The sequence below is a fragment of the Microtus oregoni genome, unplaced genomic scaffold (assembly GCF_018167655.1).
Source record: "Microtus oregoni isolate MIOR12 unplaced genomic scaffold, Mior012 000010F_ref0000083, whole genome shotgun sequence".
Lineage (NCBI taxonomy): Eukaryota > Metazoa > Chordata > Mammalia > Rodentia > Cricetidae > Microtus > Microtus oregoni.
Window position 1 is genome coordinate 46,686,809 of NW_024543069.1, and position 27,759 is coordinate 46,714,567.

The window sequence follows — 27,759 nt, forward strand, 5'->3', positions numbered from 1 at the left end:
CCTTCTTGATTTGATACCTTCCACTTGGTGCTGCGTTCAATGCACTCGATTCACTTTGCATTCAAAACAATCACAATATCTAGACTGTGCAACCATCTCAGATAAATGTCCAGCCTGATCTTTTAGAACCCAGTGGTCCATATTTATAGAAAAGTTTGGTTTTGACTTCAGTTCTGATCTTTAATTGGTTAGTCCGTGCCTTGAAAGCAATGTGCACCAAATTTCAAGCAGTATTTAAGAGTTCTCTTTTCCTACATCACATTGCCATCTTTGTATCCATTTGCATTGTTCATTTTGTACTTTGATTATTGGCATTAACAGTTTCTTTTAAGTTGTAGCAATTGTACATAGTAATGAGTTTCACGATGACATTTTATGCATCGTCTGGTGTATTTGGCTGTATTCAACTCCGTCTTGCTCTCTTTCCCCCCTCCACTCCTACCTTCCTTTTCCTAGTTCATTCTCCTTGTACTTTATGACTGCAAGTTTTGGGAGATGACTCGGTGAGTTGCCTTGGGGTTATGGTATTTCTTTCAACCTTCTAATTCAAACCTCTCTAATAATATGGCTCAACTTAGAGTCTCCAGGATGTCTCCTGAGTGGCTTAGGAGTTCTCTTTAATGAACATCCACTGGTACATTATACATGTAAAATATTTATTTCTAGGATTGCTTTTCAACGGGTACTGTTAAAAAGAAAGTGAAACTCAGGTGGACAAAGACTCACAGGTGGTATACCATAATTTGTGAATTTATAGCATCCCCTTCTCTCTCTCTCTCTCTCTCTCTCTCTCTCTCTCTTTCTCTCTCTCTCTCTGGGTGTGTGTTTTTCTGTCTCTGTCTGTCTGTCTCTTTGTCTATCTCTCTCTCATTGCTCTTCCAGATCAAATAGACTGGGAGAAAAATGGCCACCACATAACTCTCGTGCAGCATAGCAAATCAGTTCAACTCTCTATTTTCACTGACCATGCCAGGAATTTCCTATGTTGGTCTCCACTACACGAGTTCGTGGACCCATTTGCCTGGTCTGGAAATGCATTATGTGTCCTGGCCTTGGTAAATGGAGTTAACCCATTCTTATTCACAGAAAGGAATGTGTAAGCAAAGCAACTGCAGCATTTAGAACTCTTCTTCCACAGGGATTGAGGGAGGCATCCTGGCAATATGTGCTGAAGGGTGCTCGGAGTTGCTTGTCGGTTTGATCTACATAGGAAGCACCTTTTCTGGAAATCTGGCTGAGATCAGCTAAGGAGCAGAAGACGAGAACAATGAGTTCAGATAAACCCCAGAATCGAGTTATGGCAAGCATTCCATGAACCTGCAACATCTCAGGTCGACCACCTTTGAAGATGACTCGCTGTTTGGAGATGTATTTATTTACTTTATTGTGTTTGAGACTTGAGATTCTGTCAGTTGCATTATAAAGAGAGCAGATGACATTCAGACAGTTTGCATTTTTATTATGAAAGAAAAATAAAAATACTGGCTATTGTGAGAAAAGTATTAATTTCTTTTTACAGCTATTGTCACCACAGAGTTTACACTATCCCACAATTCTTTTGTTTATTACTGCAATAATTTCATAATTACCTTCCTTGCTTTGGTTTTTCCTCAATTTTTTTTTCTTTTGCAATCTACTATACACATGTGACCACACAACTCAAGTTTCTGAAGGATCTGATCCAAGGCATTGTCTGATATGCAAGTCTCTTCAATACCTGGCTCTTTCTGCATACAATTAATTTTTTTCTGACATTTCTCTCCACACCTCCTTGTGCTCCAGGTAAAATACTTGATAAGAATGAGGCAATGTGTGTGTGTGTGTGTTTGTGTGTGTGTGTGTGCTACTCTTCTACTTAAATGTCCTTCTCTGTTAAGATGTTTTTATTTTGCATTGTGCAGTCTAGATGTGATCCTTCCTCAATGTCTGCTCCCTTTCACCGGGAAGGGGACATGTATTATGCGTCTTTTAATCTTGCTGTATGTGCAATACTAACTCCATATAGAAAGGTTGGTGATTTAGAACTAACCTATCTCCTCCTGGAAACCTACTGGATTCTGTATGTAGAATTGAGATTTGACTGATGTGGTAGGAAGAATATGAGCGTCTAGGATTTAGATGTGGTTGACATGATCAAAGAGGGTGTAATTGAGTTGCCAGCATTGCTCCACACACATACACAGCATTTCTGACCTGAGAGCTATGTAGGCAATGCATTATAAACACAATTTTAGGTTTGATAACTGCTTCTATAAGCCTCATATTTTATATAATTACCAAAAAGAGAATTTTAGAATAGAATGAAAAGAACATCACTTAGGGGCTTGTTTTAAAATAGCAGAGCTCTGGGAAATGGGATGAAAATGTAGACTGTAAGTCTCGTATAATAAAGTATCATTGGCTCTTTAAGTGGCAAAGTATCTTTGAGAATATGGTCTCCTTTTTTCCAAGTACATTTGAAGCTAATATATGCTCACTCCAAACATTATCTCAGGAAAGTGAGGCACATGTCCTGTAATTATAGCCTTAATGCATTTAAAGTAAGATATGCACTTAAGAAATGATACTTCAAGAACAAATTTTTATGTTTTTATGTTCAATTGTTACCTAAGTTAGAGGCCGCCTGCAATACCATGTCCCTAAAATTGACATTCATCTCTCTCTCACCTATACGTTTACAGAAACCACTGCAAGGCACAGTATAGGCTGTTAGCACCTAGAAGCTAACAAAGCAGACTAAATTAAGTCCTCAGATTAACTGCATTTGACTTCTGATGGCAGAAGGAAGCAAAGAAACAAAATTAGGTCAAGATAGTGACTCAGTGAAAACAAGGGGTTACAGCGAGAAAGCAGGAAGGCACCATTTGAGGGCGTAAAGTCAATAACAGCTTGTTTTAAATGCACTATCTGAACAGAGACCTACAGGAGAGAGGGAAGGTACACAGGCCTGACTAGAGACAGAATGGGAAGGATAAGGTGTCTGGCTGGAGAATATTTGGTTTATTAAAAATAAATTTAGAGAAATAGAAAATCCATAAGTAGGGCTGGAGGCATGCCAAGTGGAAGAATGCTCACTTGATATGCGTGAAAGCCTGGTTAAAGCAAAAGCACCAGAAAATAATTACAAAATTAACGATAATGCACAAGATTGACAGAAATTACATCATGGAATGTGCAAATTAGTACCGCTAAGAGAAAACGCAAGTCCTCTCTGCCAGAGGGATATTTTTGATGTGGTAACTTTTGTAGGCAAAATAGGTAGGTAAGGAGGGTAACTTGGTAATCCAGGAAATCATTCGGATTAGCCTTGGAGACCAATGAAAGAGCAGGGATTTGGAATACGGTCAGTGGGAACGAAAGCTAAATAAAGATGTGCTGGGTTGAGAAATCACTGGGTTTTGGATCCTAAGAAATGTAAGTTGGAGGAAGATTGACTTGGTTAGGGCCAGACACAGGGTGGATGAATTTACATATGCTGTATATAGAGATGGTATGGGCAGGAGAATTGGCTGTGTGTGCCAACCACATGGATTGTGGCCAGATGGATGCTATAGACACTGGGTTAGCAATTCTAGAAATTTCTCTTTGTCGTGTTAGTATTCCTAATATCTGTGCACTTGGCCCACAAGACATTTCCAGGAACCTGGTCAGGTGTTCTCTTTGCAATGCCACAATTTAACAGATTATTCTCCTCCATCTTTTATTTCTTTCAAGTAGAAATATGAGCTGCCATTGCCCCCATAAACTCTTTCTCAGTATATTATTTATATTTAACCCATTTCAAGTAAAATGCATATAATTTATGATGAACACTTCAGTAAAATTTCATCTCAGGGTAATATTTTATTAATACCCTTTCTTCATAAGCTCTTTGGAAAGGGGAAAAACACTAATTTCCTGCTGTGAGTCTTCAGGATTTTCCAAATAATGAGTAATACTCATTGCTTTTCCTCACCTCAGGAAAACATGTTATTCAATTTTCTTTGAATATGTAATTTTTAGGGGGTGGGAAATCATTCCACTTATTGGCTTTCTGGAGTGAAAACACACTGAGTCTGCACACTATTGCACTGAGGTGTCTCAGTTTACACTCGAGCCTTTCTTTTCTTCATATTTTAAATTCCCATTTCTGGGAAATGTTATCATCACAGAAATCTGATAAGATGAACACATACCCACATACACACTTATAAAGATGATTCGTCAATTTCTCTAGAGTCTTTTTGTCTCACAACAAAACAACCACAAAAATAGATGATTTTCAAACCTAGGCTCTTTTGGGTCAACGATTTTAAAAATAACATTTTAATATGTTTTATACTGAAACCTCCTTCCAAATCTACAATAAGCAGGGGTGCTTGTGCAAATTTTACAAAGAATTTGTGTGTGTGTGTGTGTGTTTTTACTCTACTAAGAGTTACAGACAATTGACTTAATGAAAGACTTTGTGGTTGAGCACAGTTTAACTTCACTAACCAGAAGACCACAAGACCTGCAACGAGAATAGAACCCAGTTCCCCACATTCTGTGGATGTCTTCATGCATATTCATGGTTTTGTTTTTTTTCTTTCTAGATTATAATTATGTTCAATATGTCTTTCTATGCAAAATGTAAGTAGCAAAAGAACACAGTTGGTGTGGTTGGACATGCCTGCAACCTCTGCATTTGGGAGATAGAAGATGAAGGACAAAGGGTTCAAGATCATTCTTGGCTACAATATGAGCTGGTGGCCAGCTTGTGACAGCTAAGACATTGTCCCAAAGAACTCTAACAAGCAAGTAAAGAAATGAGAAGAAAGAAGAAGACAGGGAGGGCCTGGGAAATCAAGATCAAGTCACTAATGGTCTATTTCCAGATTGCACACTTAGAAGCACTGCATTCAAGTTCTCTGACTGATTTTCAACACAAAACATCATAAAGATTCCAAAATAGAAACCCTGAAAATATTCTTTATTGGTGTCCCAAGTTCTTTACTTGCATTGCTGTGGAAAACACAGCAAAACCATCAGGCAAGTACTACTCTCCTTATTTAGTGAAAGTGGAAGGTGAGGCAAGTGGCTTTTAGCAACAAGTGATATGGGTGACCTTACTTCCTTGGACGGTTTAGTGGGGCAAGTGGAGAAACAAGGCCAATGGAAGTTTGGCTCGTTTGGACGTGTCTGTGTTTCTCTCCCGCTGCTGTGAGGAAATGCCCTCACAAGAGCAGCACAGGGGAGCAAAGGTTATTTTCATTTCCAGTCCCAGCTCAGTCCACCGTGGTGGGAAGTCACAACGGAGTGAGGGAGCTAGTGCTGCCGCATCTTCAGCTGGAAAGCAGAGAGGATCAATGAGTTCTGAGCTCACTTATATAGTCCAGGACCCCCACCCAGGGAACAGTGATCGCCATCACCCCCATTCAAGGTAAGTCTTCCCACATCAGCCAGCATCATCCCTTTGGCCTGGAGAGATAGTTGAGCTGTAAAGAGCACTTGCTGCTCCTTCAGAGGACCCCAGTTTGATTCCCAGCACCCTTGGCGGAAGGCCTACAACTGCTTGTAACTCCAGTCCCAGGGTATCCAATGCCATCTTCTGCCCTCCACAGGCACCGCATACAGGTGGCACTCCTCACCCGCAAAGAGAGACAGAGATACAGAGAGAGGCACAGAGAAAAAGACAGGGAGTAAGACAGAGCAAGAGAGAGATAAAGAAACAGTAAAAGCAAAAGAGAAAAGGGATAATCCTTGACCAGCAGGCGCTAAATTCCATCTCTCAGATGACTCTAGAGCACATCAAGTTGACAGTCAGCACTGTCCATCACTGACTTGTGGCACACACACGCAGGGACAAGTGCTGCTTGGCTGGCAATTCAATTTTTTAGACCTCTTGAGTTTTTTGTTTAATTTGCTCATGAAAATGGGGTTTTAATGCGCAGCATATAGATTGCAGGATTGCAAATAATGTAAAAATACAGTAAGACCTGGGGAAACGTAATCTCGTTCTAGTGATAGCAATTATTGGGAATAAAAATGCTCAATCATTACATTCAGGGTTCAGCAAGGTCATTAAAAGGATGACTACAGGATTAAAAGGCAACAGATTCTGCAGAACTTTATATAAATTACAAGGGACTGCTTTATTAAGTCACCTTGATTTCTTTTTTAATTTGATACTGCAATTATTGTGAAAACATCTTGAATTATGTTATCTTTGTTTGTTTTAAACTAGGGTCTCTCTCTCTAGTCCTGGCCAGGATGGCCTAGAACTCAGAGAGATCCTCCAGCCCCTGCCTCTTGAGTACCAGGATTAAAGGTGTATACCGCTAGTCTGGCTCATTATGGTATTTTAAGTGTGTAACCACCTGAATGTCAAAGAATTAATAAAATTCTGTTACCGATATGAAAACACATACTTGTTTCCAGCTTTCTGGACAACTGTAGAGAAAAGTCAAAGCCTTCCTGGTTGAAGTAGACAGAGGAGGCGAACAGTAAGCAAGCAGCCCAGGTGTGGTTTAATATGAGGCTTTGCTATCTTGGGTATACCTCTAGCTTCCTTCCCTGAGAAGAGAAACGAACAGGAACAAGACCTCGGGTGGACTGGACCGCAAAACTGGGGAAATGGCACTGGGTGCCTGCAAAGTGGAGGGAGTGTGTTAGGTTCAAGGTTGCTCTGCGAACCAGCACAGCTGTTACAGAGCTATTAGATTCCCAAGTAGCGACAGTGCAAGTACCTACCGTGCTGTTATTTCAGGCACCTCTTCCTTCCTCTGAATTTCAGGGACTAAATCGTAGAGAGGCTGAGAATTATGAAACGAACCCCGAGGCAAGAAAGAAAGCCTGCTCGTCACTCAGTTCTCACAGCGACTCTTGACATTAGCTTTTAGTTAAGATTATTACAGGAGGCAAACAATTATTTCAGTGGGTCTCTTGGCATGTCCGGGTTTCTCAATTCACATTTTCAAAAACCACAGAGGCTAGAAGGATGCGAGTAGGTGTGCAGGATACAGTGTTTTGAGTGACACCTTCACAAGACATAAAGGCCACTAAGGATTACTGTGACGGATTTTTAAACATTGACTCTCCAGCAAAGGTGAATGTGGGCACAGCCAGCGGGGAGAGACTAAAAGTACTGGAGACCCTTAATGGGTTCTCACTAATTCAGGGGCCAGTCTGTTACTAGATGAAAGGAGTTTGGGAGTGGGGTGGGGTTGGTGGTCAGATAGCTTATGGAATGAGACTCACTCAGAGGAAGGCCCTGGCCTCCAGCTCCAGCCTCCCATCTTTGTTGTGGGACCTGCCTCCTGGAAACAGCACAAAGACACTAAGGACCGACGGAGAAACTCAGCGTGCAAGAGGCCTCTGGCCCGCCACCATTCCAACGCGCAATCAGTTATGAACCCAAGTGGCTTAGAAGACGTCACACGTGACGCCCTAGGCTCTTCACCCTTCCTGCAACCTCGGGTGCTGCAGGCGCTGCGGGGCGTTGCAGACCAAGGAGGTTTGGCTGCCCCGGGGCGGAAGGACCAGAGAGGGCGGATGTTAGGGAGGGGACCGCCACCAGCACCGCGGAGGCCCCTGTGGCAGCTCCGACCTGATCCAGGGGAAGCAATGTTGTGCAATGAATCCGCGGGAGGAGTGGGCAGGAGAGGGCTGGGAGGCCGGGAGTCTGTAGGACCGCGGCAGGAAGGTAGATCTAGTTGTATTTAGACTCCCGCACCCGGTATCGCGGCCGTGAGAGAGGGTGAGAGAGCGCGCAGCAGAGGCTGCTGAGTGTGCGCGCGTGAGTGTGCCTGTGTGTGCGTGTCTACAGGTAGCAGCGGCAGCGGCGGGGACGCAAGCAGGGGACCCATCTGCAGTTACCTCCCCGCTGAGGGTTTTCCAAGGCGACTGCTCATTTGGCTGACGGATCCGTGGTCCCCAGGAGATCTCATCCTCTCTATTTCTACTCTTCTTTAGGCGTCTCCAGTTTCAAGTGTGTGTTTGGGAGTAATTTTATTTTTATTTTTTTCTCTTTCCTACAAAGCTTCTCAGGAATTCTTGCATATTGAAGCAGGTGCCTCTAGGCACGAAATCCTTGGATACGTTTGCTCTGCCAAGTTTTGCTGCTCCTGTCCCCTCCCTCCTCCAGAGGCTTCTGGGGTGCTTTTCTTTTGGATTTACGCGCAGAGAACGTATATATGTTTATATACCGGTCGGAAAGCTTATAAATACATATACGCGAGCCCCAAAGCCTGGTTTTCATCTCTTCCCGACACAGCGACATGTTCCGGAGCTGATGGACACCAAGAACATTATTCACATTCTTTTGATCCTGGTTTTGGACAAGGGGAGGGAGAGTGAAGAACTGTTTAACATTCGGCCATCATTAGGCTGCACGCTAGGCACCACGAAGTGTTTCTGGTTGCAGAGCAGGTACAACCGGGGCTTAGAAAGAAGGTAAGGGGGCCTTCTGCGTCCACCAGGCCTGGCATTTACCTCAGTCCCCGGGACCACTGATAACTTCCTGCTCCGGCTTCTCCCTGCCCTCACCCTTTCCACCAACCCTACCCTTCCCTGCTCTCTGCTTAGCTCTTCTCCATTCCCCCGGGCCCAGGAGGAGGGCTGGGGGCTGGGGAGGGTGAATGTACAGGAGATGTAATCGTCGGTTACAGTTTAAATGTATCTTTTATTCCCTCACTTGATCGAGTTTTCTACCTTCCCCCCTTCCCCGTCTTTTAGCGGTCTTAAATGCGTTTTGCCCTTTAAACAACAACAAATGCCACGTCGATCAATGTTTTAAACATGTCTTGGTGCCAACTCTCCACAATTACCCTTTGATGAAAATAAAAACAATAAAAAATAGTGAACTTTAATGGACTGGGTGGTTTCTTAAATCCTGGGGTTCAAGGAATTTCCAAAATGCAGATAAGCAGCAAAGGAGGACAGCGGGCTTCAGCTCCTGCGTAAAGCCAGTTGTGCCACAAGGAGGGCAAATCCCCAGAGTTGAGAGAGAGGAAGCTAAGTCTAGGATGAGAAGACCTACGTGGCGAGTCCTTAAAACCCACCTTTTACACCACGTCCAATCCCTGATTAACTCCTGCTCTGGGGACACGTTAGCTGATCCGACCTTTTGATGGAGAAGTGGTCTCTTCTCTCTGTTCCTGGTCTTCAGCCAGCCTCCTTCCTCCCCCTCTGCCTGTCTGGCCCTGGCACTTTGCAAATCGCCGGTTTTGCGCACCCTCGCGGTGGGCGTTCTCCACTTTACATCCTGCCCCCTCGGTCCTTCCTCCGCCGCGGTGACCGAGCACATGCATCTTTATCTGGGGCTCGCTCACGCACGCCCTCGCCCGTACCCCGCGACTCCCCACCTGTCCTGGCTCGCCCTGGCCGCTCGTCCCCGCCTCCCGGCGCATCTCTGACCCAGGCATCCCTTCAACCCGGCCTGCGCAGGTCTGGAGTGGCGGGACGCGGCTGTGGCGGCGGTGCCTAGCTGGTGTGGGAAGCCAAGGTAGGAAAGGCGAACTCGAGTGGGTGGTGAGAGGCCAGTCGAGTCCGTGGGAGCCTGGGAAGCTGGAGAGGAGCGAGACAGCCAGGGTGCGCTGCGCGCTCTGCGCTGCCCGGGCCGGGGCGGACGCGTGCGGTGTCTCTGAGTCCTCGGAGAGGCGCCCCAGCCCCTGCAGAGATCTTGCTTGCCTGAGCTCCGGGACCAGGACACCCAGAGCCAGGAGGTTGGCGGAGAGGCACCCGAGAAAGAAAACACCGATTTGGAGAGTCCGCCTAGGGGAGACACAGAGCCTGAACGGATGGAGGAACAATGCCGCCTCCAGAAGCAAAGCCTTTCTTGAACCTTCGCTGGAGTGTAGAGTCTGCTTTCTGCTCTGCTCTCCCTGGGCCTTGAGGCTACTTCTGGGCTTGGTTCCGCCTCTTAGTTTGACAGGATTTAGAAAGTTGCTCTTCTTCTCTGTAACGTTTCCTGCGAAGTGGCTTTCAGATCTGCGTGCTGGTTCGAGTCAAGATGTCACTTTCTAGATCCCCGCGAGGAGCGACTAATAGATTATGCATTGTTGGGCAATAAACTCTCCGGGGAAGAGAAGGGTAGTCCACGGAAACGTTTAATCCAGTCTCCACTGACTCCTGCCTGCCTCAGCACAATGCCTTGTGAGTAGAATAACAACAATAAAAAACCCACCTGCAGTTAATTTAAATTTATTTAGAATGAGATTTTTGAACGAGGAATAATTTATTACAGAGGAAGCTCTTAGTCTGTTACAGAAATGAGGGAAATACGTCCCATATTTGATTCATTTGTGATTATTCTAATGAGCTCTGGCCTGTACCACTGTTTTCTTTCTTTTCCCCATTTCTAGGACCATCATGATACATGTAGGATTAGGGATATGTGGATTTAGATAGTTAACCTCCCTTTTTACTGTGTATTTTTATAGAACATTGACATTCCAATTTCCCTCTTTTTATACTAAAACTACCATAGAGTATTTTGTTTAAGTAACTGGAAGTTTCGTGCTATATTTAAAATTACAGTGTCTTGCTATATCTCTCAAAATTAATTATACTTGAGTATTAATAGAATCATAGATTTTTTAAAAAAATGGCACCTTGAGAAGGTGTGCGTGTGTTTGACAAAAATCTAAAAATGTCTCAGCATTATGAGCTATTACAACCTATAGAGTGCCAGGTTTTCTACAGAAATGAGTTGAGCAGCCGAGACCATGTGTGTATTTAAAATATCTAATGCAAAACGCAAAGCCCATTAAGTTTACTGTGCCCTTGGCAGAGAATGAATCTAAGTCTACTCACACTGCCTAGTGATGGAGTGATTCACAGAGAATGTGGAAGTTAATCATTGCTCAGGCCTTCTGATGGTACAGTGTGGTTAAAAGAAGTAACTGTTTTCTCCGAGCCTGCTAGTCCACAGTTAGTCCTTACAAACCTTCTAGAGAGGCAGGAGAGGCAGTGATCTTTCAGAAGCAAGCTATACCAGAGATCCTGGGCTGTAAGAAGAGTCTTTTTAGGTACCTCCTTCTCTTCCACCAACCCTAGTATTGCTGCCTGTCAATTTTTATTTTTTTACATGGTTTTAATTTGTGAAAATTTCCATTTTTATTTATTGATAATGCATTTCCAAATCAGATGCGTGGGTGGTTTGGAGTTGGAGGACAGCTACACAGAGAAGGTAGAGCTAGAGTCTCCTGTGCTTGTCTCTGTTGGGGGAAGGTTGCCTAGGTCCAGCTGAGTCTGTGCAGGGAGAGACAACGCCAATGAAGGAATCTGAAGTCTCTCCCAAGCCTAAGTTCTCAGATTTTATTCCACTGTGAATGTTTTCTTGCAGTTATTTAGTAGTAACCCCTGCCTTTTGCTTCAAATTCCCTTAAGTTATCACTTTAGCTCTTTAAAAACAAAATGAGAACCTAGAGTCATAAGTAGCTAGAACTAGAGAATACAGGTACAAATTTAAGTTCTGCTATTTAATTTTGTTAAAAGCTAAGGTTGATGTCATTGACATTTTGTAGGACAGTGGTCATTTAGACATTGATATAATTCACATCTTTCTTTGGGTTTCCATGTGTTGAAGCATTTTTTTAACATTTTTTAGTAAAACTCATTCATGGATTTCTTAGAGGGTCCTGACCCCACTAAAGACTTATTTTTCAAATTACCTAATGACTCTAAGGTGGTTTCTGTGAGCACAGCACAACTGGGCTAAGAGTGATACCAGAGATGTCAACAGGCAACAGTAGGATCTCATATACTTTGCCACACTTTGTCTTCCATGTGTGAAGTTTTATGATCATATTTTTCTATTTATGATCATAAATAACATATTAAAAATTAAGTCATGTTCTCTTAGGTATATTCCAACTATTTATAAGTAGAGTTACCATGTCCAGACTTAATATTTCTAAAACATAGACTGCCTTGAAGATACCTTAACATGTGCAATGGTTCTGGTGGCTTACCTGCTAACATCCACAATTTTATGAGAATCAACCCTTTGTAAACTTTACATGGAAACCTCCTGCATCCTGTGCTTCTCCAAGATCTGCCCTTTGGTCCAGTCACAAGTCTCTTATTATTTCCATAATACTACTTGGCACCGTAAGGCTTTGTGCTTTGTTTATGTTGGCTCATCTTTATAGGTTCAGCTCCCCACAATCCACTGTCTAGAAGTTTAGCTCTCTTTGACTGTCTTTCTTTCCACCCTTTTCTTTCCTTTACCCCTTCCTCTCACATGCTATTGATCCGATGGGCACCCATTGTCTTTTTTTTTTTTTTAACATTCTAATGTCTGATGTCTTTATTGGATGGTGGATTGCTGGAGGTCAGATCAGAAACCATACTGGATTTATCATTTCATTTTGAAATATTATCCCCATGTCAGAACATAAAATAGACTGTACATGAATAGCACATATTTTCACAATTGTATTTCACTATGAAGTAATTAGTAGCCTAGCAGTGGATTAGGAAAGTAGGGTTTATTTACTACCATATCTTAGGAATTCAAAGAAAGATGACTGCTGGAGCATTTGATCAAGAAATTAAGTATCTACAATCATCTATGCAATTTCTCTTATGGTCAGAAGATTGTTTCTGTCACACCAAACTCATATGTGCTTTCTGGGTCCCCAAAAGGAGAGGGTGACAAAGATAATAGAATACTTCATCTCAGAACTCCCCAATCTTGACATTGCTGCTATTTGGCAGTGATTAATTTTTTCTTTGTTGTGGGAAAGATTCTGCACACCAAAGATGTTTGGCAGTATGCATGACCTTTACTCTACTCACCTGTCCTGTAACCAAGAAGTTTCTCCATACATTGCCAAACATCCATGTGTATAAACATATTTTGGTGTATATTTGATATTTTGAACAATATTAGAATCTCTGAGAAAAGAATAAACTTGAGGTTGAAAACTAGGACCACTTGCATAAAGTAAATGTATAAATGTAAATTTCATCTAAATATTTCAGAAAAATGAAAAAGACACATGCATATTCTTCAGATGTGGTAAGTGTTGATGGACTAATTGTGATAATAGTTAGACGAGGAGTAGGTAGAACGGAGACAGCTTTGTTTTCTTAACACTTTCTTCCTCAGAAATCCCACATCTTCTAGTCTATAAAGTAAAGTAACAAATACTGCTCATGCTTACAAATAAGAAAGTGGTCAATTATGTGAAAAAGATCAAATGAAATAAAAAACGTAAATCTTCAGTTAGATATTCCTTTCCAGTGCATATATTTTAAAAGTTATATGTTGATGACAACATTAGCTAATGTAATAGTTTCCTAGACAGACATGTTCACATGAACAAAAATTAAACTTAAATTGTGCTTCTTAATTGTTTACCTCAGTGTGGTAATAGATGATACACTTATAAGTAAGAACTCTGCCTTGCAAGGGCGTATCACGATTGATATGGATGGCCAATCAGCTTGCTCAGTATTTTCTCTACTCATTCAAATCTTATTCCCTATAAGTTTATTGGAAACCATTTTTTGTTCAGCTATGTTCAGTGTTGAGATATAAAATATGATGACTTTAGGTGTCTTTTAACTCTGAGTTCCAAAGCATCCAAGTAAAGAACTAGGGATGTAATTCAATGATAGAGTGCATGGTGTGCTTATGAGTGAGTCTCGCAGTTCAACTATCCACACTCAAGAAAACAAAGGAATAAAATACCGTGAAAAGGCCTTTACAGATAAGATTGCCACTCTGTCACAGTCACTGATTCTGGCACTGTGCTGAGCTAGCGTTGGCTAACTCAGCAACTTAATGATATCATCTTCTTCGTACAGCCATTGACCTCCTATGCTGGAGCCAGTGTGGCCATTACAGAGGCAAACAAACCTCTTTACACATTCTCACATCAAATGGAGGGGGCAGTCTTTCTCTCTCTCAGGGAAATGTCTAATGTTACTAAGGAAAGTTCCCCTAGGCACTGTCAGCAGAGTTTCCTTATGCCCAGTGCACAAGAACTAAAGAACCCCAACTTCTACTTAGTAACGGACAAAAGGTAGGACTTTGCATTCTCATGAAGATGATCTTGCCCACTTGGGGTGGAAGGATGATCTGCTTCTTTCTGTGGAAGTGACAGATTCCCCTTTATATCAATGCTAGCTAAGAGGAAGGAGACAGTAGCCATGAAGCAGACCAACTAACTGGGATTTCCATTACCATTATGTTTACTTTCTCAATTCTTTCATGAAGCAGAATGCCTGTATTAGAATCAAATACACAGAATGTAATCAAATCAATTTTGGATCCATGGCCATGAGTTAAATTCGTGCCAAACTGCAAACTTCTGAAGTAGAATGCATGCATTTGTGATATTTCATAGGGGTCTATTTTTATTTGCTCATTTTTTTTTTGCTGTTAATTTGTTTTTTTTGTTTGTTTTGTTTGTTTTTAGTACGACTTGGAGAATTTAAAAATGCATACATGAATTCTGGATAGGAGAATGATAAACACTAAATTATGGTACACTGTACACTTAGACCAGAAACCTCCCCTCTCTAGAATAACTGCATCAGGCCATTGAGCAAAGCATGTCTTCCTTGCCCAGTGGGTCACATGTCCACATGTGTGTTTCTTATCAGCTTCCTTTAGGAACCATCTTAGAAATGACTGCTTCTTTGGCCAATTGCTCTCTTAAAGAATTACTTGATTTTAGTTAGATTCAAGTGAAAATTCTAACTTTTCTAATGTTTATGTAGAAGATCCTTGGGCTTGATAATTTCAAAGTTATTGGCTATGTGCAAAATTAGTGTAGGAAAATTTTTATATATCCAGACTTCTCATAATTTTAGGAAACAATTTTGCTAAAGCACATGGTATTTTGGTAATTTCAAGCAGATGTACAATATGCAGTGCTCATATCCAGTCCATTATACTCTTAGATCTCTTTCCCACACTCTCTTCTTTCCAACTAGTGCCCTCTTCCTCCCTTGTTTTGCTTATAGCCAGTGGATTCTATTAGGGCTGTTTTATGAGCATGGGTGGCTTGCCAGTGGACATAACTTTGAAGAAGTTGCCTTTCCTTCTTCTGGCAACCATTTAACTGGGCAGGCCTACATTTAGAACGCATGCCTATGGGCATCTAATGAACACAGTCTTAAAACATGGAAGACTTTATTTTTACTTCTAACCTGGTTTGAGAAAACTCATAGGCAGTTTCGTGCCTTATTGGAATAGATGTTTTAACCACTCCACGTTACTCTGTTGTATTATTAAAAATCAAATTTAAAGCTTGAACTTAGTTTCAAGATTTTAATGTTTGGGGCAATTTTTATAAGCCTTCCAATTAGTGGGGGAAAGGAGGAAGAATATAGTAAATATAAGTATATAGATGTGAGTGTTACCACATCTCACTCAGTCAACTTTTTTTAAAATGGATATGTGTTTGAAATTATTTGAGGTTCTATGTATAACTGCTAAGTCTATGATGTAAGTGGTAAGATAAGGAAAGAGATACCAATGGTGCTTGGGTTATTTTAAGGGTAATATATGTTAGTTTGTAGACACATGGAAAAATAAGTTGGAATATTTTAAAGTACAAATAAATAAACTAAGGTTATACTTTCCTCTATATCACACACACACACACACACACACACACACATATACACACACACACCTTTTAACACTTTGTCTTCTAGACTTAGAACATCGGTGACCTCGCTCCTGCCCAGTAATTCTCATCAAATCCACAATGTGAGAACCATGAATGAGAGAAGCCTGGGGTGGATTTTTGTTATGGATGTTGGCTGTCTCCTCAGTTTACCTTCAGTGTGTTATAATATTTCTCAGTGCATAGCATAATTCTGCTGCAAATGTTCTGTTTCTGGGCTCCGTGCCTAGAGCCGTTTCCACCAGAGCTATCACCCCTGAACTGATGAACTGAGCCGCCCTGCCTCCAAGGGAACTGGTTATGTATCAAATGTAAGATGATAATTAGTCACTCCATCTGTGTTTCGGATTGGGAACAGATGCTTTCCCCCTTTGCTTTAATGGAAAGTGTGTTTGAAAGTAGCAGCATTGTGAAACAGAGTTTTAAACAAATGCACACGTTGGTGGACATTCTTGTAAAGCACATGTTGGGGACTGCGGTATGTTTTCTAGACATCTACCTGGACTGCGAATGTACCTTCTAAGTCAACAACCCCACAGTAAGATGATTATCGTTAGGGAACATGAGCCTAAAGTACTGCAAGCTTCTGTAGTTTCTCCTAGGTTATCCAACGTTTAGTGCTTTTTAATAGACCAAATTCCACTAAAACTGAAGAGCTGGTTATAGTATATATCTGCCCAATTTACAATTCTATAATGTTTTTTCCCACTTAAAATTTTAATGTATTTCTCCAAAGAGAAATTGAAACTCCAATAGGCAGAGACTTTCACACTAATCTTATATTTGTAAAAGGTATCCTGCTTTTTAGAACTCCTAGACTATGGGTTAGGAAAGCTTTATTCTATTTGGAATCTCATTCTTTGCAGTCAGTTTTTACTCAGAGTCCTCATTTTCTCATTCAGTAGGGTCTATGTTTGCAATGTGCCGTTTCTGAAGAAGGCGTCCTAATTTCCCCGGGATTTTGTTCCAAACACTTGCTACGTTCTGCAAGAGCTGATGCTGATGATTTGTTGGTCTTATTAAAGTATGACAGAGGGTGATTTTCAGAAGACAACTCTGAGTCATATCTTGGTGGAATTGACCTAAAATATCGGAGTTGGTGGCTATGTAATCTAATGCAATGAGAACTCCTCTGCTATCCAGACAGAAATAATGAGATGGTACACTCTGGTTTCCAACACATTGCAGTGTTTAAGGGGCAGTGTCAGCCAATGAAGGAGAGAACTTAACTGCTGCACATAGTTCCATTTTAAAAACATGGTAATGCAATCCTGAAAATTAAACAAGTTATTTTAGTAATTTCTAAATATTTGATTGAGAGATTATGATAGACCTCACAGGAAGTATGATTAGAATGCAACTCTATCCCTTAATAGTATACTCACTCTTCATTGCATGATATGGAAAATGGGGCGAGTTTTCCAATGGCATGATAAAAGAAAAGCAAATAAATAAATAAATAAATAAGAAAAGCAAATAAATACTAGTCTCAGAAGTATGACAACCGCATGTGAAGACCTTAGGCTAATAACTGTTATACAATATTCTTTTAATATGTTTGTGCCTTAAGAGCAATGTTTAAAATGTTCATCATGTGCATTTGTGTGGAGTGGGTGCATGGAGATACCATGAATCCAGAAATAGACCCATGAGGGAAGACAAATAGAAGTGGGGTGGATCATCAAATAAACATAAAGCCAAAAAAGGGGATTCCGGGTATGGAAGGGTACATGTGGAAATGAGGTGTATGGTGATAGGGAAATAAAGAAGAAGAACGATTAACCCCAAACAAATATGGGTGAAAACACCTATCCTTAACAACCTTGCCACTTGGCATACTAAAATATAAATAAATATGCAAACAGTTAAAATAAATAACTTTTCTTGCTCTAAAAGTCTTTTTTTGGGGGGGGGGGAGAATAAGATTAGTATCCAAAGCATGTTCACAATGCTTGTGCATTATATATTTAAAGCTTGTATCCTATAGTAGAGAGGGGTAGCTTTAAATTTATGATGCACTATACAACTTAAGCATTTGTTGTATGTTGCACATGTGAACATTTACAAATCTTTCTCAGCTTACATATACATTTTATTTGCTCTCTCTCTTCTTTCTTTTCCCAGTCCTGGAGATTGAACCCAGAGGCCAGCGCTCTGCCGCTGAGCTACAGGGCCAGCACATTTTCCTTCTTGGAAACAACTGTAAGCTCAGCAGAAGGTTCAACAGAACAGAGTTAGAACTTAGATCCAGTTCTCCTCAGACACACCAAATTAAACAGATCACTGAATAATCCAAAGGCAAATCTGGGATGTAAAGGTGGGCAGAGGCGAGAAGAAAATGCATTTTCCATCAAGAACAAAGAAAAGTTACAAAGGAATTAACTATCACTATATATAAATGTTCTGCTTTAAAAGGGAGTAATCAGGGGAAAAAGAGCAAGAGAAAATTGGCAGGTAAAAATGAAATTTCCCTTTTTAAAATTTTATCATTACTCAACCACAGAGTGATGATTTTTTAAAAAGTGAATAAAAGGGAGAGAAGTCTTTGGTTAGATCAGTCAGATGTTCCTATTTGTGGATATATCTTGACAGTTCTTACTGTGCAGTCCTGCAGACAACCGTGTTTCTTCTCTGTATTGTATTTGAAAATTGCCACTGCTCTTAAGTGCCTCAAAAGCTGGGCCCTTGCTTTCGGATAAACAACACACTCTCTAGAGGTGCTCCACTCTCTTTCTCCTGCTGCCTCAGCCCTCAGCCACAACAGATGAAGCGCTGAGCTGTTGTTTGTCTGGCCGAAAAATGAATTCCTTTAAAGAGAATGCAAAAAACACCTCTTCCTTTTTCACCTGGACTGGGTATTTCTAAAGCACCCTTTAGTATAGACAATGTAATGTAAAACACAAGGAATAGATATAATATTGCTGAAAATGAGGTTTCGTTGAATTATTAATTATACTCTCTTCATCTTCTTGGATCATTCTGTTCACACTGAAGACACAAGGGGGGAAACTGTTAAAAGCTTATAATCCCAGACACTGACTAGGGTCCTAAGATTATACTCATACTGCAGATCAGTTTTATGACTAAGGAAACAAATTACAATTTTTGCCTTGGGGAATCATTGTAACAATGAATAATTGATTTCTAAGAATTTTAATAAACTTCCGATGGCCTTTCTAGCATAAAGGACCATTTTTTAAAAAAGTTCTTTCTTAATTTTAAACTTCCAATGGTCTTTCTAGCTTAGAGAATCAGTTTTAAAGGGTTCTTTCTTAATTTTAAACTTCCAATGGTCTTTCTAGCTTAGAGAATCAGTTTTAAAGGGTTCTTTCTTAATTTTAAACTTCCAATGGTCTTTCTAGCTTAGAGAATCAGTTTTAAAGGGTTCTTTCTTAATTTATGTGTTGCAAGATTGAAGATCAGAGGGGGAGAAAACAATTGCTTAGTTTGTATAACTGTGGGGTTGCTCTTAAAGATAATGATTTGTGTAGAATTATTCCTTTCAGTAATTTTGAAGGAAAGAAGTCTACACTACACTCAGTATTTTACATTTTAATTTTTTTAACACATACAATTCTGACGGCAATAATTTTCATAATTAATAAAGAAGAGAGTTAGGATTTGAGGGAGGTCTAGGGAGGATTTTACTTAAAGAAGATTGGGCTATACATAAATAGTGAGAAGGGAAAACGCATTTCTGAGCAAAATATACACTAATATCAGGGCTGAGATAGGTAGCAGATACAATTGTCTGTTGTGTATTTTTAAAGGTAAACACATAAACACACACTGACAAACATTGCTATAGATAAGGAATATTCTTTTGTATTTAGTATTTTTGACTTAGCAATCTGCAGATTAGAAAGAGTCACCAGTAAACTGTCCTTGGAAAAATGGATTCAAATTTCATCAGAAATTCATTTCCAATGTAAAGCATATTATGAAAATGGATAAAAAACTTTTTGAAAATGTCTATTTATATAACTTAATAAATATTGAGATGAAGTAATCAATTTCACTGTGATCAAATGAGGTGTCATAAGTCACTTCAGGTGGCTACTCGGAAGCCTGGAAAGAAGGGAACTCAGCTGAAGTATGGCTTCCATCCCATTAGTCTGGGGATAGGTGTGTGGAAGCATTTTGTTGGTCACTAATGTATGTGGTTCCATTCCTAGGCAGGTGGAACTCAGCAGTGTAAGAAAGGTAGCCAAATAGGACACTGGGAAGCAAGCCAGTAAACAACCTTCCCCCACTGTCTCTGCTTATGGCTGTTTCCAGGTACCTGCTTTGAGTTCCTACCTTGGCTTCCCTTGGTGTCCAATAATCTGTAAGGCAAATACACCGTGTCTTCCCCAATCCAATTATTGTCAGTGTTTTCTTACAGCAACAGAAAAGTAAACTAACACACAGGGCAGTTCCTCACACTACAGTCTTGCCTGGGTTTTCCTGCCAGTTACTCTGCCCTTAGCAATTATGAGAGAAATCCTACCTCCAAATTCATGTCTTTGTCGCAATTCTCTACAGCACCATCATCCTTCAGTTAATCCTTTCAGATCTGCTGACTGCAAGACGTTCAGAGACAAATGCTCTATTATTTAAAGAGAGAGAGACTTTGGTTGGTGAGAATCTGCCTTTTAATGCCCATGATGATACTTGCCATTTCTGTGAAACAATGTAACCATTTTTAAGGTCTTTGAGGTGCAATGTCAAGTGAGATAGTACTTCTGTTTCTACTAAATTGCTCACAAAATCGGCACATTCCTCTTTACTTTCTGTGAATCCACTCTGGATACAGCAGCTCATTCTGGAAGTCAGGAGCTAGAACACCCAGTACCTAGGCAGCAGGAAGGGAATCGGGCAGAAGACACCGAGCTCCGAATCATCATGACTGGTCACAAACAGGTATATTGTGATATTACCAGTCAGTGATTCTCTGGGAATAGTCCAAATTTTCACTTTTTTTTTCCCTTCAAGAGACGGCTTCTCTGTGTAACAGCCCTAGCTGTCCTGAAACTCATTCTGTAGACCAGGCTGGCCTCCAGTTCACAGAGCTCCTCCAGCCTCTGTTTCCCACGTGCTGGGATTAAAGGCATGCACCACCAGCTCCAGGCCCAATTTATTCATTTTTAAATGCTGTCATCTCATCTAATAGTCTCTATAACTCCAAAGAGCAGTGGGGGCATCATAGAGCAATGGGCATGTTTTCTGCCACACTCATCTGAGAAAGACAAGAGGATGAGGTGGTGGTGCTGAGAATAAGCGGGCACACCCGCCGTAAATGTTGGGGAGGAGAGGGAGGCAGACAGAGAGAGGAAAGGAGACAATCTTTAAATGATGACACATTCCTTCTTTCTCCTGCTGCCCCAGAGTCTCTAAACAGTAGCATGCATGTATCTTTATAAATATACACCTGTCCAGCTATTTACCTGATTAAATTCAGAGTTCCAGGTGAATACTCATACAAGAAGAAAGACAACAAGCACTTAACAAAGTTATTCATACTCATAGATAAGAAAGGAATACGATGCATAGAAATATAATAGGCACAAGGAAAATATCTAGTCTTTGGCCTATACTTTAATGCACATCCTCATGAACACTGTTCCTTTCTCCCGTTTCCTTGCATCCCAGCCCCTGTGGGTGGTAAAAAGACCTCTGACATGTGGCATTCCTAAAACGAGATCCCTGATTCAAAATATTTCATTGCATCCTTGGGGTCCTGAGAAAGCGTAAGTGCAAGGGTCAGCAGCTGACACTACATTACAGAGTCCTGCATAAGGGTTCTCCTGCCCCTGTCCTAGATAATTTAAGAAGCGCAGAATAGGCAGAGGTTTGGTGGCAAGTCCAGCAAGGCCAGTTTCGATATTTTCCAGCAATATCAAGCCTGGGTTCAAACCCTGTGTTTTCTAGAAGAATGCATCACAGACCTAGATAGGGTCTACAGAAGAATCTCAGGAGAGGTTGGAGATGGAGGAACTAGGGCATGAGAAAGAAGGCTGAAGAAATGGGCAAGGCTAAGAGAAAGCAAGCTTTCCCTGCTGTTTCGTGGACTTCTGTGGGCGGCACTGCAGTCAGGTGGGTGATAAAACGTAGGGGTCGATGTAGTTCTCAACTGCAAAATAGAGTCGATAATGCCAGCCTCATCGGACTGTTAAGGAAATAAATGAAATCATGCACTGGAGCTCCTTCCCTAGCATGTAAAATGTATACACAGGTGCTCAGACTGGCATGATCACTCATGAATAGCCGTTTATTTACGTGTTTCCAGACACATGCTTGCTAAGTTGCTCAGGCTGGACTTGAACTCTTGGGCTCAAGTCAGTCTCTTGCTCTCACCCTTTCTCTTCTTCCTGTGAACTGGGTTTTAGATATGACCCCAGATACAGTGAAGAAAGCAAACTGGCAGACGAGTCCAATGTTGCTGAAGTTGCTGCTGTTCTCCACCTCTTCTTCCCTCTCTGCTTTCTACACTTCTTCACCCTCTTTCTTATCTTCTTCCCCCTTATCCCCCTCCTCCTCTCCTTCCTCCTCCTTCTGCTTGGAACTCTTTAAAACCAGGAGTGATTCCCCACTCTGTTTTGCCTACTTCAGGGAATATATGGCTGTTGTTATTTCACTTATACATGGAAAGAAAGATGAAGCATTTAGAAACGGTGAAATTGGCAGCTTAAAAAAATTCAAGGACTCTGTGAGCATCAGGATATGAAAACATTTGAGTCATAGGCTTGCTGCAGAGTGCGTGTTTAATAGGCGCCTTTGTGAAATCGTTAAACTAAGCCACATCATTTTCTCTATGTGCTTGAATCTCATAATTACAAAGCAACTTTTCTAACAAATAAAGTATGTCTCTTCAATAATATTTAATCATACATTGAAAACAGTTCATCCTGAAGTTATTTTATCTATCTATCTATCTATCTATCTATCTATCTATCTATCTATCTACCTATCTTGCATTCTGATTCTGATTTTGAACTGGCATACTCTGTACCAAAATGTTGCATTAAGCTAATGTTTATGCTTGCACATAATCCCACACTTTCAAGGCAACACTTAAGATCTTCAGAAGTGCTTCACAAGAGGGAGTAGTTTAATTCTGCTGTTGACTCAGAGCCATTGTTCTTCACAGTTACAGCTCCGCTGGCATCGGCCACATATGGTCACTTGTTTTCCCAGTGTGTGGAGTGATAATGCATTAACATTCTGGCTGTGGTGGAGGCCGTGCTGTGCTTTAGAGAGATGTCTGAAGGAAGATGTGCTGTCTCTTGGTTGCAACGGGGACAAGATCAACAGTGAGAGCCCACAGATTATCTTAGCCTAATTACTGTGACGTAAGGCTGTGACAACTGACCCAGGCATCCGATAACTCCCTATGCTCCTTAAGTTTCAAATACAGGCTGGTTGGAGTAGGGCCTATTTAGAAGGACTAGTCATGAGAGACAGCTGATATTTCAGCCATGGGAGGAGACCTGGTCAGCGCCTTCCACCACTGACGTTTGTAGAGATCACTCCAGAGCCTTCTGTTTTGTAGAACAGACGTTTTATGAGCCCCACATTGCTCCAAACTGCTGCTATGTAGTCCACAGGTCAACTGGGATAGTGACTGATGGTTGTGTTGAGGTCCATTAGAAGAACTTAAGTACTTCTGTTCGGCATTGGTGATTTCTGTAACAAGGAGGTGGTGCTTGGCAGGATTTAATAAGGTGGCTGCGTTTAAAAGTTAAAGATTGGTGTACATGAACTACAAAACAAAGGGCAGAGCATCCTCATCTATTTCCCAAGTAAAAACAAAATGGCATAAAGGTCACCCCCATCTCATCGTATTCCATGGGGAGATGTACCCCTAGAAGTGCTCCTAGCACTACAGCTTAGAGAGAATGGCCTTACTCTTCCCCTAGAAGCTGAGTTGCATGGTTTGGATAAATAATACTAATCCTAGAGGCAGCACCAGAGGGAGCCACTTACATATCTTTGTCTCAGGCCTCAGCAGAGTTGACAACAAGGCTCAAAATGCAGAAATGATTGTGGTTTCTGAGAAAGAAGGACAGAAACAAGAGATATGTAAAATCTACTTTCTGGACCCATATCTGTTGCTTCAGTTTGCCTGCTTGAGATATTTGTGAATGGTGACTCTCTGGCTGTAATCCAGAAGGTAAATGACATTTCAAAATGTAAGATCATATTTGTAGCAAGTCCCTTTGCAGAATACTATCAGCAACGTTGTGTTTTTGAAACTATGCCAATTTTGATGGCTTTTTGTAATGTAAATTACGGGAGCAGAAATAAAGATGAAGAATAAAACCTTTAGCTGTGCATTTCAGTACTCAAATATCCTACACACACGCATACACATAAGCACACAGCAACGCATTGTGCCTTCCACACATATTTGTGCACGCATTTACACAGTGATTTTATTATAAACTAATAGAACCAAAGTTGCTATAGGACAACAGATGAAATTGTCTTCAAATCCTGCAACAGGGAAGAGAGAGTCGGCCCACAGGGGTGGATGAGGACAGTAGAAAACCACCTTGGCATTGTGACTAATGCCTGTAATTTCAGCATGTAGAAGGCTGTCGCTGAAGGTTTGAGAGGTCAAGGACAGCATTGGCTACCAACAGAGTCTCAAAACCAAGCAAGCAGACAAAAGAAGGACACATCCTTACTAGCACACAGTAACAACTGAATGCTCACAGTTGTAAGCAACACTCTACTGAATTCAGGTGTCTTTAGCTAGAAACCCTTAGCTCTTCTGGCCATTTCGTATTCAGGTCACTTAGTCTTGAAATAAACTGAATTGCTGCAGCCTTCCTCTTCCTTTGAGCAAAGGACTTACTCACGATACTCCTCACTTTCCCACCTGTGGCAGCATCAGCCAAACCCACAGCCACAGAGGCAAGTTCTCTACAAGTCCATGATGTCTGTCGTCTCCTGGCCTGGCACTTGTGGGTTTGTTTACGTGACATCTGTGCTGCACAACTCTGACAGCTTCTGCAGGTCCTTTTATGTGCTATGGCATTTCTCTTTAGGCGAGTATGGAACTCTTTGTGGCTTGTATGGAAGAAGAAAACGAGCAAATGCGACTCGCTCTTCAGTCTCTGTAATGATTTATCCTTTCTTTATAAGAGTCATTGTCTTCCCATGAACTTACCCCTCATCCAGTGCTCACATGTAGTCTGATTTTGAAGAAGTAGATAGAATGGTAACTGGAGAGTTAAATGTAATTCTGTTCTAAAGCTTTTCTGTCTCTGTGAGTTTAAATCTCTAAGAAAGCCCATGATACTTTATTTTGTTTTGACTTAGCTGTATACTCATTCATCTTTCTCCAGCTCTACCCTTCCATTCATCCATCCTGACAGTCATTGTCAGTCTTATTATAATTGTTAGCATAATATTTCTTAATCTGAACAGGGGTAACAACCAAGGAATGACCCAGAGGAATTTTTTACCTAGGGGTGGGCACTTTGCCTCTGGGACCATGTGTCCCTACATGTATTAGAAGGTTCTGACTGGGAACAAGAGGTTGTAAAGGAAGCCCTGACCTTAGTGACATTAGATAACCTTCATACCTCATAAGCCACCTATTTCCACACCCCTTGTATCCGGGAAGTGAATGGGTGAAAGGCTAGTGTACAGTGGTGATGGAGTAGAAGTGACAGCTTGCACAAGAGGGTTTCTTTAAACACGCTATCTCCATCCTTACCTTTGTTTGGTAGAATCATTACAGCTACTTTTTATTTTATATACAAACATTTTCATTCTTTGAACATTTCACACAAAGTATTTTGGTGATAATCTCTCACCCACCACAGAGAACATTCTTAATGAAAGCTAACTCTCCCCTCCCTGGAAGCTAGAGGTAGGATTCATAACCCACCCTATGTTAAGATTTAATCTGGCTTGAGCTTAATCTTGTACATGTTATCACAACTGCTGTGAGTTCATATGTGAAACTGTTGTGTCTGGAAAACACTGTTTGCTGTAGACATCCACAGCCTGTTTTTACAACAATGTTTCTATCCCTCTTCTGCAATGATCCCTGAGCTTTGGGATTACAGGGTGATTAGAGATGCCTCATTTATGACTAAGCACTCTGCAGTCTCTTACCTTTTGTACTTTGATCGATCTGTGTAGAAAAAAGAAGAGTGAAGCATCTCAGATGAAGTTTGAAAGATGCACTAATTCGTGGACATAGTGATGTCATTGGGAGTCAGTTCAATACTATAGCTCTCCAACAAAGTAAAAGCAGTAGTTGTCTCTTAGGGACTATAGGCTATCTAGCCACATGCTTTCAGCCCTAATAAATAGTTCCAAGTATGGATTTCTCCTTTATGTTATGCATTGAGCTTTAAATACAATCAGAAAGTGGTTGGTTACTTACTCCCACAATCTCCATGCCACTATTGTACCCATAAGAATATATTGCCAAGGTGATGATTACTGTAGCTGGAAGGGTTTATAGCAGAAGCTGAGTAAGACTGGTGATTACTTTCTCCTCTAGTAGTGTGTATAGCACCCGCCAGCACTAGGAAAACTAACCAATAGGGCTGGAACTTCCAGGTAAGTACCAGCTTAATCTCGGTGTTCTACTAATCAAATATGTGTTGTCTTTGGCAATAGAGTATTGGTGTGAAGTTATGGAGAATAACCAAGGGCAATAACTAAAATCTGTAATTTTTAAGGGTTTATGGGAACCCACCAGCCAACAACTCCAAAACAAGCAACCCATTCCCACAATTGGTTTTGTTATTGTGGTATCTAGCAAGACCACTGTTGTCCTGTTATAAAGTAGCTCCCCTTAAATGTTTTTAAAGTATATGCTTATGTTTCCAGAAGTTACTGCTGCTGCAGTAGTAGCTTTTCACGTGATTTTTTCAAAAGGCCCATGGTGTCTGCAATCCTCCCTGTATTTCCCCAACTCTTCCTTCCACCTCATTTTCTGTTTAACGCATCTTGTTCCATCAGGTTCCTTTCCTCGCTTTATATCACTGTGCTCTTTCTTCTCTGCCTTAAAAGAAGCATGACTGTGGCCCCTTACTCTTTGCTTGGTGTCTGAGATATTGCTCATGAAAACTCATATCTTCAGATTCAAAGCTTAGATGCACATATGAGAACAAACACGAGACATTTGTCATTCTCGGTGAGAGTTTCCTCATTCATAATCTGACAGAGGAGAAAACATGAGCATTCTTGAACTTACAGGCACTGGGAAGGGCTTTCTGAACAAGACCTCAGTAGTACAGTCATTAATACCAACAATTGACAATAGGGCCTCACAAACAGAAACGTGTTGACACAGCAAACGACACCATAATTCAAGTGAAAAAGAAGACTACAGAGTAGCAAAAATCTTTACCAGGTACACATCTAGAATACACAAAGAACTAAAAAGAAATTTGAATATCAACAAACAACCTAATTAAAAGACAGGGATGGACCTCAACAGAGTTATGAAAAGATGAAACACAAATGGTTAGGAAATATTTTTTAAATATTCAACATTATTAGCAATCAGGGAAATGCAAATAAAAACTACTATGAGATTTCATCCTACCCATCAGAATGGCTAAGATTCCCCCAAGCAAATGGCGACCACTGCTTGCATGGCTGTGAAGAAAGCAGAACCCTAACTCACTGCTGTGGGAGGAAAACCTTCCATGGCCACTGTGGACTCCTCAGAAACCTAGAAATAGATCTCCCGTTTTGAGGCATATTCCCAAAAGGTTTCATATCCTACCATATGATCAGCTTCTGTCACTGGCTCTTCCTTCACAGCAGCTAGGAAATGAAAGCAGCCTAGGCCGTCAGTGGACAAGTGGATAATAAAAATGTGGTATGCTTACACAAAGCGTTATTATTCAACTATTAATAAAATTGAAATTCAGAGAGGTAAATAACAGAAGCTAGAAGCAAACATTCTGAATGAGCTAGCCCCGGACCCTGCCTTTTGAGACTCGTAGATGAGGTCAGCGTGGGAGCTGGGAGAGGAAAATCGCACAAATGAAATGTTCAATGATCGTCCTCGACTTGTTTTGGAACCTTTTTTGCAGTGTCTGGGCCGATTTACTGTTTACTTATGGGAAACAGGTGAATGTGTGTGTGGAAGGACATGATAGAAGCCCAGGTCTCAGTGCAGGAGTCACTAGCC

At 41.1% G+C, this 27,759-nt stretch overlaps 1 protein-coding gene across 4 annotated transcripts in view; it reads left to right on the forward strand.

Annotated features, from left to right (window-relative positions):
* Positions 1 to 7,763: 7,763 nt before the first annotated feature.
* Nlgn1 (neuroligin 1) overlaps positions 7,764 to 27,759 on the forward strand; it is an 883,993-nt gene continuing 863,997 nt past the window's right edge. For 3 of the 4 annotated variants that reach the window (XM_041658885.1, XM_041658889.1, XM_041658888.1), the window contains exon 1: positions 9,323 to 10,113. The gene's annotated coding sequence lies outside the window, so the exon portion shown is untranslated. Of the gene's footprint in view, positions 8,413 to 9,322; positions 10,114 to 27,759 lie in introns of those variants that run through there. The other variant, XM_041658887.1, reaches the window with a different exon arrangement.